The sequence below is a fragment of the Tursiops truncatus genome, chromosome 3, assembly GCF_011762595.2.
Source record: "Tursiops truncatus isolate mTurTru1 chromosome 3, mTurTru1.mat.Y, whole genome shotgun sequence".
In the NCBI taxonomy this organism is placed as follows: domain Eukaryota; kingdom Metazoa; phylum Chordata; class Mammalia; order Artiodactyla; family Delphinidae; genus Tursiops; species Tursiops truncatus.
The window spans coordinates 136,691,368-136,706,567 of NC_047036.1; the positions used below are offsets into that span (position 1 = coordinate 136,691,368).

A 15,200-nucleotide genomic window follows, 5' to 3' on the forward strand; every position below is an offset into this window, starting at 1 on the left:
GAGACATACTGGGTTCTTTCTAATATAAAAATTGATAGTCTCTGCTCCATTTATCATAAAATTTAATGAACAATCATTTATCAGAACCTGTGAATTACCTGATCATTCATTGTTTGACAGGTTCAGTTGAATCATCAAAATACTTCTCCAAAAAATGCAAGCTATGTACCACTTAAATATACATGTATGTATATATGTGAGGAATGTTTATATATGTCTGTATTCATTGATTTATGAAAGAAAATTAAGCAGGCTTTTGTATTTTGCTTTGCTAGATTTAAAAAAGCAGGTTTGTTAAATTAAGTTTTCTTGTAGGTTCAGAACTCACCTGGACCCAAAGGCAAAGAGGTTATACCACACAACCCTACTCTCAAGGACACTTTACAAATTTAACTAGGGAGTTAAGACTTACAAACATGAACTAGATGAAAAAAGCAAGGCTAGAAGCAGCCATGACTATATGCCCAGGTACAAATGATACAACTGGTCAGGGAAAGAAGTTTCTAACACGGGATGGAAGCTGCCCAATGCTCCTTTTCAAAGGACCATGAAAAAGACTCCTTCCAGGGTTTAGACCTGGGAAGCAGCCTGTCTCTGAGAAACAGCATGATGGCCACCATCCCGAGCTGGTGTAGTCATAGGTGTTTCATAAAGCCTGGAATGGGATCCTGTTGAGTCTGGTGGCCAAACACAAGCTGGAGACCAGTTTAGGGGCCCAGAGGTGGGTTCCGTGAGAACACGGTGCCTGCAAGAAAGGAAGGGTCCCGAGGCCTGGGTTTTCCTGCCAGCCTCCCTTTGTGAACCAAGCACTGAACCTTCTTCAAATCATGTTAAATTATGCCTTTAAAAGCTTTTTCAAGTATGATGAAATAACATCTTAGGGTGGGAAGGGAAAGTTTTTTGGGGGTTGTGTTCTAGAAGGAACCAAATTCCTGGATATCTCAGGAAAGGGAAAAGACATAAGGAGAGATTTCTCTCTCCACACTTTGGCCTGGGACTCTCCCTGAAGCACACCAGCTGACTTCCTAGAACCATCACAGATGTTGAAGATGAGACCCTTCCCATTCCCCTAGCCCACCATCTGTGTGGAGGGGAGTCTTCACTTCCCAGAACAGCCCTTCTGTTACCATAAAAACGGAGTAGCTCACCTACTCTGTGCTCCCATAGAGGTGAGCAATTTGTAACAACCTGTGAGACACAGTGTATCCCTATTGTACAGACAAGCAAACTGAAGCACAGAGATATTCAGAAACTTTCCAAAGTCATACAACCAGCAGGTAGAAGAGCAGGGATGGAATCCGAGTCTACACGACCATCTTCGCATGTCTGCACTGGCAAGGAAGGATGCACGCCCTGAAGACACCAGGCTGGGCCCTGGGAACGTATGCTCCAGCCTTGCTCCACTGCTGCTACATCATTACAAGATCTCGGGTGAAGCGCTTGCCTGTTTGCGGCCCCAGTGCTCAACTGAGGACATTGAGCTCACTGCTCTCTCAATTGAAGGTCCAACATGTTTTGGTATCTAGTTTTCCAAGAAAGAATCCCTAGCTTTATGGATCCTTTATGGAGGGTTCCATCATCCCTCAATATGTTAAGAACCACTAGTTTAGTAATGTTAAGCTATACAATTGTACCTGCCAATATTTATGAATACATTTTTATGTTCAGTATTATTCCACACATTTTGCATATTTAACTCATTTAATCCTCATTAAAAACTCTGCAGCAGGTACCCCTTTTAGAGATGAGGAAAGAACAGCAGAGAGAAGTTAAGTAACTTTCCTAAGGACACACAGCAAGAGGCAGACGCCATATTCAAACCCAGGCAGTCTGGCTGCAGAGCCCACACTCTTAAACCGCTACACTTCTGTTACTTTCTAACAGACACCTGGAGCAGGACTGTGCCTCCCAGCGTTAAAGCTGAAGGTTCAAAGGGCTGAAAGAGTTCAGAGATCATCTGGTTCAGTGGCTTCCAAACTTTTTCGTACTTAGCTGGACCCTATTTTCTTATCACCTACTGTGTCTTGTGTCCTTTACAGTAGGCTGGTGCATGAAACAGATGAGAGCTTCTGAGAAGACAGAAAGAACGTGAATGCACATGCGTGTGTGTGTGACTGTGTGCGCCTTTGTGTGAGATGTAGGGGTCAGTGTGTGGGAAATGTAAGTGTCTCAAAGTCCTTCTCCTTTGTCCCCCGTGGTGGCTCTACGTCATGTCCTCTGAGCTCTACAGCTGCAGAGGGAGAATGTGAAGATCGCTCACCTTGTCCCGCCCTTCTGTTTTGCAGGGTGTAAAATGAGGCACAGGGAGCAGGGAGCTGGGTGTGGACCCAGGCTCCTGGTCCCAGGGCTCAGTCCTCTTTCTGTCTGATCTCCCTTCTGTAACCAGGCTACTGCCCAACTCATGGCCAAAGGGCTAGCACCAGTCAAGGACAAATGCACTCCGTACATACCTTCCAAGCCTCTCCCTGGGCTGCCTGGATGTTTGAATGCTTCTAACCTTCCAGCTGGCTGGGGACAGTCACCTAAGGGCTTTCTAGGACAGGACGAGTGGAGGAAAAGCTTTGGAGTTGTTTGGTATAATAGGAAAGTCAATGACAGGAAAATGGTCAGCTCCAAGCGGACGGGGTAGGGGGTCACCTAAAAAGACCCTTATACTCAAGTCACATCGCACCATTTGTCCATTTTGAGTGAGGCAGCCGGTAGAGGAGGGAGCGAACACCTCTTTCCCCACCTGCCCCCAAAATCTGGTGAGGCTCGTTCCTCCAGACAGAACACGTCTGGGATGTCACACCTACTTAGAAGACAACTTTGCTGTCCTCCCTGCCACCTGCCTTCCCTTCTGGGTTTGCCATCATGCCCCTCTGTTGCCTCTGCAGTTGGCCACTGGACCTGGCTGAGTGTTCCAAGGAACAAGCTCGCAGGAGAGCTGTGGCCTGATTGAAACAGGGAGGGAACCACCACGGGGCAGGGTGGGAATCAGTGGCCACAATGCTTCCCAGCGAGTCCCCCTGATGTTGAATGACTGGGCGGGGTTTCTATGCATAGGCAGTGGAGGAACACCCTCCAGGACCACATTGAGGAAGGGAAGCAGGGCATCCTCATCTGCCTACTTTCTCTTTTCACACTCAGGGTTCCAGTAAGAGCTGCAGTTGATCAACTATTCATCCCAGAGAGCATCTACAGGGTACTGGGCATGACGCTAGGTGCTGCGGGAAAACGAAGATAAAGACAGTCCTCATGAGGCTTCCAGTATAAAGAGGGAGGCAAACTTACATCAGATGATAAAGTTTATAATTATAATTGGTAGTAAGCTTCACAAAGGAAACATAAGGAGCTAGAACATATAGCAGTGGGTCTGACTGAGTCTAGGGGTTAGGGCAGGGAAAGCTTCCCTGTGGCAGTGATATAACTGAACTGAGGTCTGCAGGGCAGGTAAAACGACTAGGAAGAGAGGCAGGAAGAATATCCAGATGGAGGGAACACCATGTGCAAAAGCACTGAGGCTACCACACATACTTCTTTATCCACCATGATATCAGTGGCATATTGACATGCACATATATTCACATACATACGTCCTATTTACTCATCACCTGCTATGCCACACACTTTACATTTTCTCATTTCTTCTTTCTCATGGTGTTAGAGAGGCAGACACAAACATGGAACAGAGTTACGTGAAATGAGAGGTTATATATGTAGCATAATGGGCAGAAAAAGGAGGGTCATAATAGCCTAGAGGGCCGGTGAGTCAAAGGAAGTTCATGGGAGGAAAAAACTCTTGTGTAAGAGTACGATTTCCTACACAAAGTGAGTGAGGAATACAATATCTTAGGCAGGGGGTCCAGCTAACCAAAAGCTGGAAGGTAGAACACAGCCTGGTGCCTATATAGGCAACTTGCATTTCAGTGTTACCCAGAGAAACACTGCAAAGCAGAGTGGGGCAGATTAGGCAGGGAGCCCTTGTATGACATCCTTGCATGTGTTTATTTTTTCTATGACTATTTATTGAGCATCTGCTACAAGCTAGACCCTAGGGCTATGATACTGCACAAAATCAGACTTGGTCTACGGCCTGGGAATTGGGACTCACACAAAACAAGGACTCAATCAGGTGAAAAAGACAGCCCAATAATTAGAGCAATGGGAGTTGGGGAGATGACTGGGAGAAGTATCTAGAAGCCAGATTCTGTAGACCCTGTTAAGAGTGTTGGTCTTTATTTGCAAAGTAGTGGGAAGCTCTCATAGGGATTTTTTTGGGAGAAAATGTATCTTTACTTTCACTCATCACTAACTGCAATGCAGCATTCTTTGAGTCTTAAACACAGTCAACAAACAACAGTACTATTGGCAGTGCATGTGCCTTTGTCACAAAATCACAGATATTTTCAAATGAAATCTCATAGGGTTTTAAACATCAGTTTTAAGCATGTTCAGATTCATGTTGTGAAAAGATGACTTTGGGTGCTGGGGGCAGGGGGAGGGCATCGATTCTGACTTGGACACCCTTTCCCTCTCCTAACTCCCATCTATCTGGCAACGGAAGGGAAGCTCGGAAGCCACTCTCCAGCATCATCTGGCCACACAGAAATGCTAGCGGCTTCCACTAACTCTTTGCTTTTGCAGCCATCTCGGGTTACTAACCACGACGCCTTGCTGACTGCCTCTGAGGCCAACTGCAATGTCTCGGCAACAATTATATTAATATTAGAGCTAGGAATGAGCTGATGGAAAGGTGTTCATGCACGTAATGAGGTTTCAGTTGCATTTTAGAAAAGTGTCAGATAATTTGCTGAGAGACGGCAGAGTTTTTACTGTTTGTCAAGAGATGGGGGGAGGTGGAACTCGAGCTCCTCAGCTTCAACTACAATGTGAGAAATGTCATCTGTACGAGAGACGCTCAAGGCAGAATAAACAAATGTGACGGGAACAGTGACAGCGAGAGGGGCGCAGGAAAAGAGGGGGGATAGGAGGGGAGGGGGAGTGTACAAAAACGTAATTATCACCTAATATTGATCAAGCATCATCTGCACCATCTTACTTAAACACGGCAGCTCTGTGGGGCAGGTATTAACCCCATTTGACACAGGGCTCAGAGTGGCAATTCAAAGCCCTATTTTTTAAACTCCAAAGTCTGATTTTAAAAGACCTGACATTATGCTCCATCCCTAGATAAAAAGGCCTGTAACCGTTATGTGTCTTGGTGTAGAACTGTGGTCTATTTTATATGAAGGGGAAACACTTTCCTCCTAAGCTCAGGTGAATGTCAATATTGTATGTTCCTGTGTGACATTCACGTGATCTGAGATACTCATCCTGGCCAGTGTTCCCAAGTGTGGGACACGTAATGATTTCCAAGGGGCACATGGAGCCCACACTGAATAAACTGAATCACATAGTAAGAAGACTGGGAAAAACGAAAGGGTTGATATAGAACCAATTACACTAAGTCTGTAGTTGGTACATCAACTGCCCCGGTGGGATCACCTGGGAGCCTTAATCAATGCCCAGGTTCAAACCCCACCTCAGAGATTCTGATTTAGTTAGTCCTGTGCAGTACTTCTTACACTTTAATGTCCTGTGAGCCACTTGGGGACCTTGGTAAATGCAGATGTGGATTCCCCGGGTGTGGGTAGGCTTGAGATCCTCTATTTCTAACAGGCTACAAGCTCCCAGGGAGGCCAATGCTACTGGTCAGGGGACCTGACTTGGAGCAGCTGGTGTCTAGATGTAGGCAAAGGTGAGAACCACTGCTTTAATGAGATGGTTTCATTTTGGTGCTTAGCTTTTTCGGAGTTTAAAAAGCTGTCAATTAGAATGAGTTTTACATGCACACGGAACACAAATTAAATAGCAATGACCCTCTCTCCCTGTCTATTTCCAATTGCCAGAAGCCTGTTCCCTCTACAGAATCAAATATTGACATCCTTCCAGAGGGATCATTGCACACACAAGCCTAGATGCATGTGTATATACATATTCCTTAAAAAAAAAAAAAACCCACAAATGGCAGCTTTCAGGTCACACCGTTCAGCACTTTGCTTTTTTCACTTCATGCATCTTGAACATTGTTTCTTAACTGTACGTAAAGAGCTGCCTCATTTTTTTTTAATGGTTAAATATATATAAGTGCATTCACGTTGTTGTGTAACCATCACCACCGCCCATCTCCAGAGTATCCCAAACTGAACTTCCACACCCATGAAATGGTGCCAGGTAACAGGCAACTCTCCTTTGAAACAAGGCAAGAGCTGGTCTCAGAGCCAGAGCTTTCAGTGGACAGCCGTGTAAGGCTAGAGTTTACTCACGGTGCTGTGCATTCATTGTATTTAACTGCAGACACCTTCTGAGATGAGCAATACTGATTTTCCACTTACAGTAGTTCCCTTTTAAATAAACTGAAGTCCCATCGAAATTATGATGTCTGGTGAGCTTTACTGAAGGCTGCCCCTGGCTGTGCCACAGGTGAGAAAGTTGCAGTTCAAGAAGAACCAAAGCACTGGACGCTCGTCCCCCTTTCTGAGCTGCCAGCTGACCTTCTTCTCCACACACTAAGCTGGGCAAACAGCCTTCCCTTCAGCCTCATGACTTGTACCCAACGGCAGCCTTTCCTAGGCCATTTTCTCTAAGTCAGACCACATAGCAGACCCTCCTCTGTCATCCTTACCAGAATGCTAACCAAGAATGAAGGTTCAGGTCCCTTATGGGATTTTGTGTCCCCTGATAGAAACAGGGAACCCAAACCCAGGCTCCTTACACTAAAGCAATGGGAGATTGCCCTTCTAGAAAATGGCACCCTTCAGTGGGTGGGTATCTGGCTTGAGAGCAGTCAGAAGGACCAGCGTCCCTCTCACACGGGACGGTGCCTAGCACTCCTGGGCTGAAGGCAGAGGTAGGTTTGCTGAGCAGCCCACGATGGCGAGAGCTCAGGTTGGGGGCCCAGAGTCCCAGCACGGAGGCCAGGGCTCACCACCCACCAGCTCTGTGACCTCTGGTGGGTCATTTCACTTTGCCAGGGGCAGGGGTTTGTTCAGTGCAAAACAGTGAGGTGGAGGTCTTGTGATGGTGAAATGAGGTAGTATGGGGAAGTGTTTAGCACTGAGCCTGGCGCATTGTTAGTGCTTAATAAATGGAAATCTTATCATCCTGGACTCTTCCTGAAGGGGAATTCAAGAAAGGAGGAGATATGGGGAAGAAGTGGGGTCCAGGAACACTCACATGGTCGCTGCCCAGCCAGGCTTTCACCTGTGGTGGAAAGAGGTAGAGTGTGTGCGAAAGACCTCCCAGTGCAGCCGTGGCAGGAGAAATGGCATTATTAGATGGGATGGAAATGACGAACTTCACCCCGAAAAGAGAGTCCAGACTAACTCAGAAAGTAGCTGAGCAGAGAAATACTGAGAAGCCGATAGAGGAAAATGTGCTCCCAAATGTAATAATTCTAATACCCAACATTTAACCCTCTCCTTCTTTGTTTCTTTTTTTTTTTTTTTTGCGGTACGCGGGCCTCTCACTGTTGTGGCCTCGCCCGTTGCGGAGCACAGGCTCCGGACGCGCAGGCTCAGCGGCCATGGCTCACGGGCCCAGCCGCTCCGCGGCATGTGGGATTCTCCCGGACCGGGGCACGAACCCGTGTCCCCTGCATCGGCAGGCGGACTCCCAACCGCTGCGCCACCAGGGAAGCCCCTTTTTTGTTTCTTTGTAAGCAAAACAAACAAGTATCTGAAAAATCTGCAATAAACATGTACTTTTTTTTGTTGTTTGTGAAGCTACCACAATGATCCAGGGAATAAACGCTTGAGCCTCTCTTATGTGCCCGGCACTGCTCTAGGGGTCGGGGAACAGTGACACAGGAGCAGGCCCTTGCACTCATGGGTGTACATCCCACTGGGTCCCCTCCCAGCCCCTGACTCTGTGGCCCATTCAACTCGCCAGCGTACAACCCCTGCTTCTCTCTGAGTGTCCTGGAAAGGCAGCGGTATCTGGTGTTCCTTCTGCAATGCAGAGGGAGGGAAAATGGATGGTTGTATTCTCAGAGGTAAGCACAAGCATTTGTTTGGAAGCTCTCTCAATCGTTAGGAAACTAAAAAGATTTACATTTATCCATGAGGTATCTTCTGTGACGAGGACAGCAAATACAGCAGCAGGGGTAATGAGTAATGGCCAGGCTTGGGTTGGAGCTGCTCGGGTCACTGATCAGGAGAGAGGCAGATAAGGAGCAGTGCAGCGAGGCCTGGAAAACGTCCTTAGCACGAGCGGCAAAAGCAGACTGCATGCAAGGGAAAGACTTGTGTGTGATCTCTTGGTAGAAAAGGAAAAATTTCACATTGAACCATCAGCCAGTGCATTATTCTGGTCAGGACTATAGATTTTTACTCTGAAAGAAGTGGTTCAAATCCCACCTCCACTACTTACTTAATAGGTGCTTAACCTTAACCAACTTGAGTGTCCTCATCTGAAAGTGATGAGCGCCATGCTTACCTCATTAGGTTGGTAGGTGAATTAAGGGAAATGGTACACATAAAGGGGTCAGTATGGTGCCTGAGACACTGTAAGAAATCTTATTACTAGATGTATGCAGAGTTGAACAAAATGAAAGCAGTGTTATGCTACTGCAGAGAATAAGTAATTAGTGCAAGAGCTCATAGACAGTAGGAGGGCATGGTGACTAAGATTTAACTAGATTTCCCCGACTCCCTTCTGCATTTACACCTGGTAAGAGCCCAGCTGAGTAAGCACTGCTTTCGAGGGATGACACTTTCTTGACAGGCAGCCACGATGCAGCCCACCATTTTGTCTGCTTTTGTAAATAACATAATTCACAGCCCAGTCATCAGGCTAAGATGCCAATTACTGAGTTACCTCACAGCCCTGAAAGTATGCTTTATAATCTGATCAAATTCAGCTTGCTCTTAAACCAGACCGAAAAGTGAACAGAGAAGGAAAGAAAAGTCGCAACAGCTTAGAAGGGTTACTGTTCAAAAGGGTAAGAAATAGGCTGAGGGTGCCTTGGAGAGACGGAAACTCTGCCCTCATTCTTTCCTACTGTGATATTCCTGCGACTACAGGGTTACGGGGAGAAAGCCAAGTTGATTCATTAAGGAGTTCAGCTGTGTCTGGAGAAGTTGGAGCAAAAGGAAAACAGCTCACGGTCCAGGGCAGGAAGGACAAGTGAAACCAGGTGAGGCAGGTTTGTCTACAGCGCCCCACCCTCCCCCCCCACCCCCCACCGCGGGCCTGGCCCAGCAGGACCGGTTTTTCCATGGCTAGTTGGGAATGTGTTATCACAGCACCGCAGAGAGGGTGGCTCAGGCAGGAGGAGTTTGGGGTTGATGAGCACAGAGGTGAAGAACACGTGTTCAATCACACAGGTTTGGGTATATGTCCTGGTGGCTCCACTCAGTTGGGTGTCCTTGACCACGTCTGTGTTCCCCTCAATGTCATCTTACTCTTCCCTCAAATAGGCAGGATAACACTGGAACCTACTTGAGAGTATTGTTGTGTTAAGATTCCATGAACTAGTTAAATAAACTCACACATAGCAAATACTCAATGAAAGGAAGCTGTTAATTATTAATTACTGTCATGATTGGGGAGGCATCTCAGAGCCATGCACACTTAGCGCTGGCAGCAGCAAGATGGGGGCTTCCTGGGGGTCCTGGTGCTCTCCCATTGCATGCTGGGATCCTGCAGAAGCAAGTCCCCGCCCAGGGAGAATGAACCCGTACAATAACTCCAGTATCCAACTGGGTACCACGACCGAAAGAACACAAGTGCTGGCATCTGTCGTTGACCAGCCCAAGACAGACCCCCGGACAGTTTCTTCTGGTCACTTACGCCAACATAGATGCTAACTCAAGAGACTGTGTATCAACAGATTTCAGCCAGCCAGCACAGGACGATGTTATCACAGAGCTGAAAGAAGGCCCCTAACCGCTCAGGTAAGCGCTCTGTCTTGAGGAAGAGGAGTGCTACTGACTGCTTTTAATGAGCAAATTTATCACCACAAGGCCAGTGTGGTTGCCTGCCCACAGACAGAATCCTGAATAGAGGAGAGAGTTCTGCCTGGTTTGATGATAACCTAGAGGCACAGCTTGAGACGTTTCAATAAGATACTTCAGTTAACAACCTAAAAATGACATAAGTAGGTATGTGCACAGAGAGAACGTAGGTTGGGTCTTGGAGTGTGAACTCCTGTCAAACTGAGTTCCTGGAGGAATGTGCATTTCCTTTAGAGTTTATAGAGGAAATAACGACATAGAAGAGGGAAGGCTTGGGATGACCACAGTCGGAGGTTTACATCCTAGCCCTATGACCTGACTCTTCATCAGTTTCTGTACTTGGGAGTGTAGGATGGGAGTGAGAAGACCTCGCTCATAGGAGGGCTGAGGGAAAAGCAGCAGTGGCAGCAAACGTTTGAGTGGACGTTATATACCAAGCACTGTTTCAGCCCCTTACATGTATCCACTAGACAATGCTCACAACACCACTAGGGGAAAAGTTCAGCAATATCTCCATTTATAGATGGGGAATCTGAAACAGAGTGGTTGAGAAACTTACCCAAGGTCACACAGCTAGCATCTGACAGAGCCAGGCACCCTAAGCCACAAGCCCACGACTTTACCACCGTGAGTGACTGCCTGTTGCACATGTGTTAACATGAGGACAATGCTTCCGTCAGTACCGAGTAGGAAGAAGTAGTTAATAAATGTTGACTATCATGATTATATCATTAACCCCTAGCATGGCACGTAGTATCTGCAAATTCCCCTGAAGATTTAAAGAATTTAAAACATTTTGGGTTCAGCCTGGTATCAAACTTATGCTCCGGGTTAGGGCTGATGATTTTCACGTTTCCTCTTGGTGAGATGCACCACTTTGCTTTCTTTTTGAAGTAGGTGTCATTTTCTTCAAAGGTCACTTCGAGAAAAGGAGTATCAGTAGAACATTTTTCTAAATCTTGGTAAACAAGATGTATGGAAAATGGTGAAATAAACCTGCATCATTTCAATGAACCGTCACTGGCATCTTCTCATTGGATGACATCCTGTGGGGATGGCAGTCTCGGGGATGTCGAATTGTGTATGACGATCCTAGCATAGTGTGGCCCAGTAGACGGCAAGGCACGTAAGTGCACATGCTCTTAAGTCAACCAGCACGTGTTCAAATCTGGGTTCCATCACTCCCTACCTGATGACCTCCACCCTCCGAGTCTCACATTCCCCATTTCCAAAAACAGGAAGAGTCAGCATGACCATGAAATGAGATTATCCAAGGAATCGTTTTAACATTTACTAAGTTCTCGGGAAAAGTCCGCTGCCAATATTGCAATTATCTGCACCATGGTCTAAGGAGTCGGGAGAGGATTACTGAGAAGCCTGGCCAGGATTCAAGTCAAGGTCTCTGGACACTTAATGTCATTCTCTTTCCCTGATACGACTTTGCTAACGGACGTCTTCCTCCTCAGAAAATCCTCAGGACTCTGGCTTCGCTCCTAATTCAAAAATATATTTTCTTTCAAATAAGGCCTATTTTAAAATCTGGAAATCAAGAATAGTACAAGAGAGTAGAACAAGATAAAGAGTGCCTTAAAAAAAGAATCACAGAACCACCTGACGATATAAAACCAGAAGTCCCTTAAATCAAATAGGGCCAGGGCTGATGTCAGAAAGGCTTACCACACATCACAATGAAGAACACATAAGAACAAGAAGGGGCCCGTAAAAACCACCCGCGTGTGACATACTGCCAAGCGCTGCGTGCCTGTCATTAGGCTGGATTCTAATGCTCATCACTGCAGCGCAAATCATCTGGGTGTCAATTAAAGCGTGTAAGTCGATTCTTGAGGTAGCTGCCTAGGAGGAGGAGTCCTGCAGAGAAGTCTCTTCCTCTGATAGATTTCTTCTGGAATTGTGGATTTTCTGCAAGTGAAATTCTCCAAAAGAAACACACCTCCCTGTGTATTCTCTGCCCCTCACTGCCTGCAGGGCCAGGCGCTTGTAAAGCAAGAGATATATCGCACTGGTTTCTACATCGCTGTCACCCCGAATACTCTGAAACCTCACCGGCTATCGAGGGCAGCTACTCGCAGGCCATTTTACAGAGGAGAAACACCGGAAGTTGAGGCACTAAAGGGACGTGCCCACAATTGCACAGAGCAGTAGAGCCCACAGAGACACTTGGGACCCCGTGTTCCTAAGCATGGGCCTCGTCCCATCCCACAGATAAATGACACTCAAAATAGCAAAAGGTATGTGAGCAGAGGCTGGTGGGAATTTGAATGAGAGGCTTGATGAAGCAGGGCTGGAAGCGTGCACTCTCAGCTTTCTGAAATCGCACTGGCACGCCAAGTACCCCAGGTATGGCCAAGGTCAATACCCTGTGTCCAGAAGGGCGTTGCTGGGCTGAGTCATAGGCCGTGTTGCTTATCAAGACTGGCCAGCAGAGCCAGCCTTATCATACCTTGCTGGTTCTCAGGGAATGAAATCCACTTGATAGATTTCAGCCTTTTTCCCTATGTTACTCCAAGAATGCAATCAGTGGCCCCTTGAGCGATTGAAAACGCAGATGCTCTTTACTTCAGTTTCTAGACCAAGACGTTTGACTTCCCAAGGAAGACTGAGTCGAGCTGTTGGATAAGAAGGAGGCGATGATACCTCCTGATCCCTTCTATTATTTACTGACTCGATAAACTTTAACCCAGCCCCTGTTACTGGGAGATATAAGCCCTGGGGACCCAATAGTGTCCAGCAGGCAGAGGACATGTACGGTCCCTACCCTCATGGAGTTGTACTTGGGAGACAGACAATAAACAAGAGGACAGACTTTCAGATTGTCATCACTATAATGACTATAATCAACACTATAAGGGAGTATACACGGGGATGGCAGTGGTGGGGCTACTTGTGTTGCTGGGGTCTAGGAAGCCCTCTTAAACAGGCAACATCTGAGCTTCCGCCTTATTGAAGGGAGAGCGCCAAACACAGGAAGAGCCCAGGGAAATGTGTTCCAAGCAGAGGGAAAACCACAGGTCCTAAGGAGGGAAGGAACAGCTGGCTCACCACGAGCTGAGGGACCCTGTATTAGGTGAGGTTGGGGAATGGGCAAGCGTTGGAGTCATGAGAGGCCTGGTAAATTGTTTTGGGGGTGTTGGGTTTAATTCTAAGAGGCCACAGGGCACTGGCGCAGTGTCCAGCTCTCAAAGGCATTCCTTTCCTCTGGTGTTTTAAAGACCAGCTCCACTGCTCAGCTGTAATCTTTGAATTCTTAATGGCCCAGCACATGGGGATTACATGTTGCCGACAGTGAGCTCTTAACAGTTTCTGAATCCACAAGAAGGGGCTATTGAGGCCTGAGAAGCAGAGACCCAGGTCTAAATTAATTCCTGAACATGGCAGGGGGAGATGGAGGCTATCAGCTTTGTTCTGCTTGGAGAAAGCCTCTTTGCAAAGCCTCTTCACAGGTGGTTGCCTCTCACCTCCGTACACTTTGAATCTGAAAGACACTTGCCTAAATATGACCTCATGGATATAAATCAAGAGTGTGTACTGAGACCAGCAAACCCTGGTTTGCCTCAGTTAACCTGCCTGACCTTCAGCCCCCTCATCACTAATTGTAGATAATACCAACACCTGCCACACGGGCTGCAACGAGATGAAAAGTGCTTCACCGTCATGCTTTGCAAATCATAAACTCTCAATAAGCTCTTACCCTTACTATTTATTCATTACCATCAAAAATCCAACTCTCTGTCTCACGCTTACTCTTCCTCACACAATGTACATCTTTCAAAATCCTGCACAACGGTTTTGTAAGGTTTTGGAAAGGGCCCCTGAAACAGTACAGGTAATGACCAATGCCTGTATATCATGGACTCTCCACACAGGTAATTCATTCCAAGCTATCGACAGCAAAGGCAGAGGCTGTCTGCTCATCAGTGCACGGAAAAAGCGGGGACCACATCGAGTGACCACTATCACCGTCTGCAGCTACCCTCATGACCCAGTCAACTGCACGCACGGGGCCTTCCAGTGTGAACAAAGAGCTCCCCAGATAGAGCACTGAGGTTCCATGGGAGCCCGGAACTGCAGGTGGCTGGCGGTAGACACGGCTGCAGCACCCAGAATGCAGAGGCCTGGAGCAGCCTCAGAGAGGTTCCCTTGGAAGCAGCATCCCTGCCCCAGGCCAGCAAGCAGTGGGGAGAGCTGAGAAGAAAAGCTCAACCCTTCCCCACAGTCTTAACATCAAGCAGGGTCCGTACCTCCTGTCCTTGGCGCAGGGTCCGCAGCTATGACAGGGGGAGTCAGCACGCCTTGGGCACTCCTTGGGTTTTTCTTCTGGTGGGGAACGGTAGCGGGGGAGACTGGGTTGCAACCCCCTCCAGTTACCCCATCAAACGGGCGTGACAGCCACGAGAGAGCTTCCTTCTCATCCCTGGCTGGAGCAGGCAGGCGCAACCGCTTCTGAAGCCCAGCCTTCAGCGTCACACACCTGAACACAATTCCTCCACCCTATATCCTCCTCTCCCGGCCCTGCTGCAGAAACCTGCTTAGCCCCGCCCTCCCCACGGCCTGGCTGTGACCTGGTCTTTACCAGCCCAGCTCCCGCCCCTGCAATTTACTTTGAGAGAGAGCCCCTGGGTTGGAGTGAGAATTTAGGACTTTAATCCAGCTGAGGGAAAATGGGAAGTATCCATTTTCTGGTGATTAATTTTTAAAACTGTAGGAATTTGAAGGTCAGGTGTCAGGGGACGGGGGCACTGTCCAGCTGCTTCAATCCAGGCCAAAGAGCTACATCTCTCTGCCCGAGACTTGGCTATATCGCACCCTAACTTCCGGGGCCCAGCTTTTCCCAGGACCGGTGTAGCGACTACCTGTATTCTCAGTAGAAAGGTGGGAGAGATAACTTGAGATCCAGGTTGAAATCTGCCCACCAGGCCAACACGAGATTCTGTTTCTTCCTCTGTGAAGTATCGGGGAGATCAGTAAGGAAAGTTTAACAATGCACCCCATGTCTGTTACTAAAAAGCACTTGGTCATCCCAGCTAATTGCTGTTCCACTGAATCCACAGGTGGTCTTAACATAAGGAGTTAAATGATCCTTGAAAAAAGGCATCGTTACTCAAGCGCCAAATCTAAGCATTTGGGATTTTATTTCCCGACCCTGACAAGTATTCTGTCTCTCCAGATGAGAGGTTTGCAGAC

At 47.4% G+C, this 15,200-nt stretch overlaps 1 protein-coding gene across 1 annotated transcript in view; it reads right to left on the reverse strand.

Annotated features, from left to right (window-relative positions):
- ATP10B (ATPase phospholipid transporting 10B (putative)) overlaps positions 1-14,413 on the reverse strand; it is a 360,931-nt gene extending 346,518 nt beyond the window's left edge. The window contains exon 1 of the mRNA XM_073802772.1: positions 14,258-14,413. The gene's annotated coding sequence lies outside the window, so the exon portion shown is untranslated. The remainder of the gene's footprint in view (positions 1-14,257) is intronic.
- Positions 14,414-15,200: the final 787 nt, after the last annotated feature.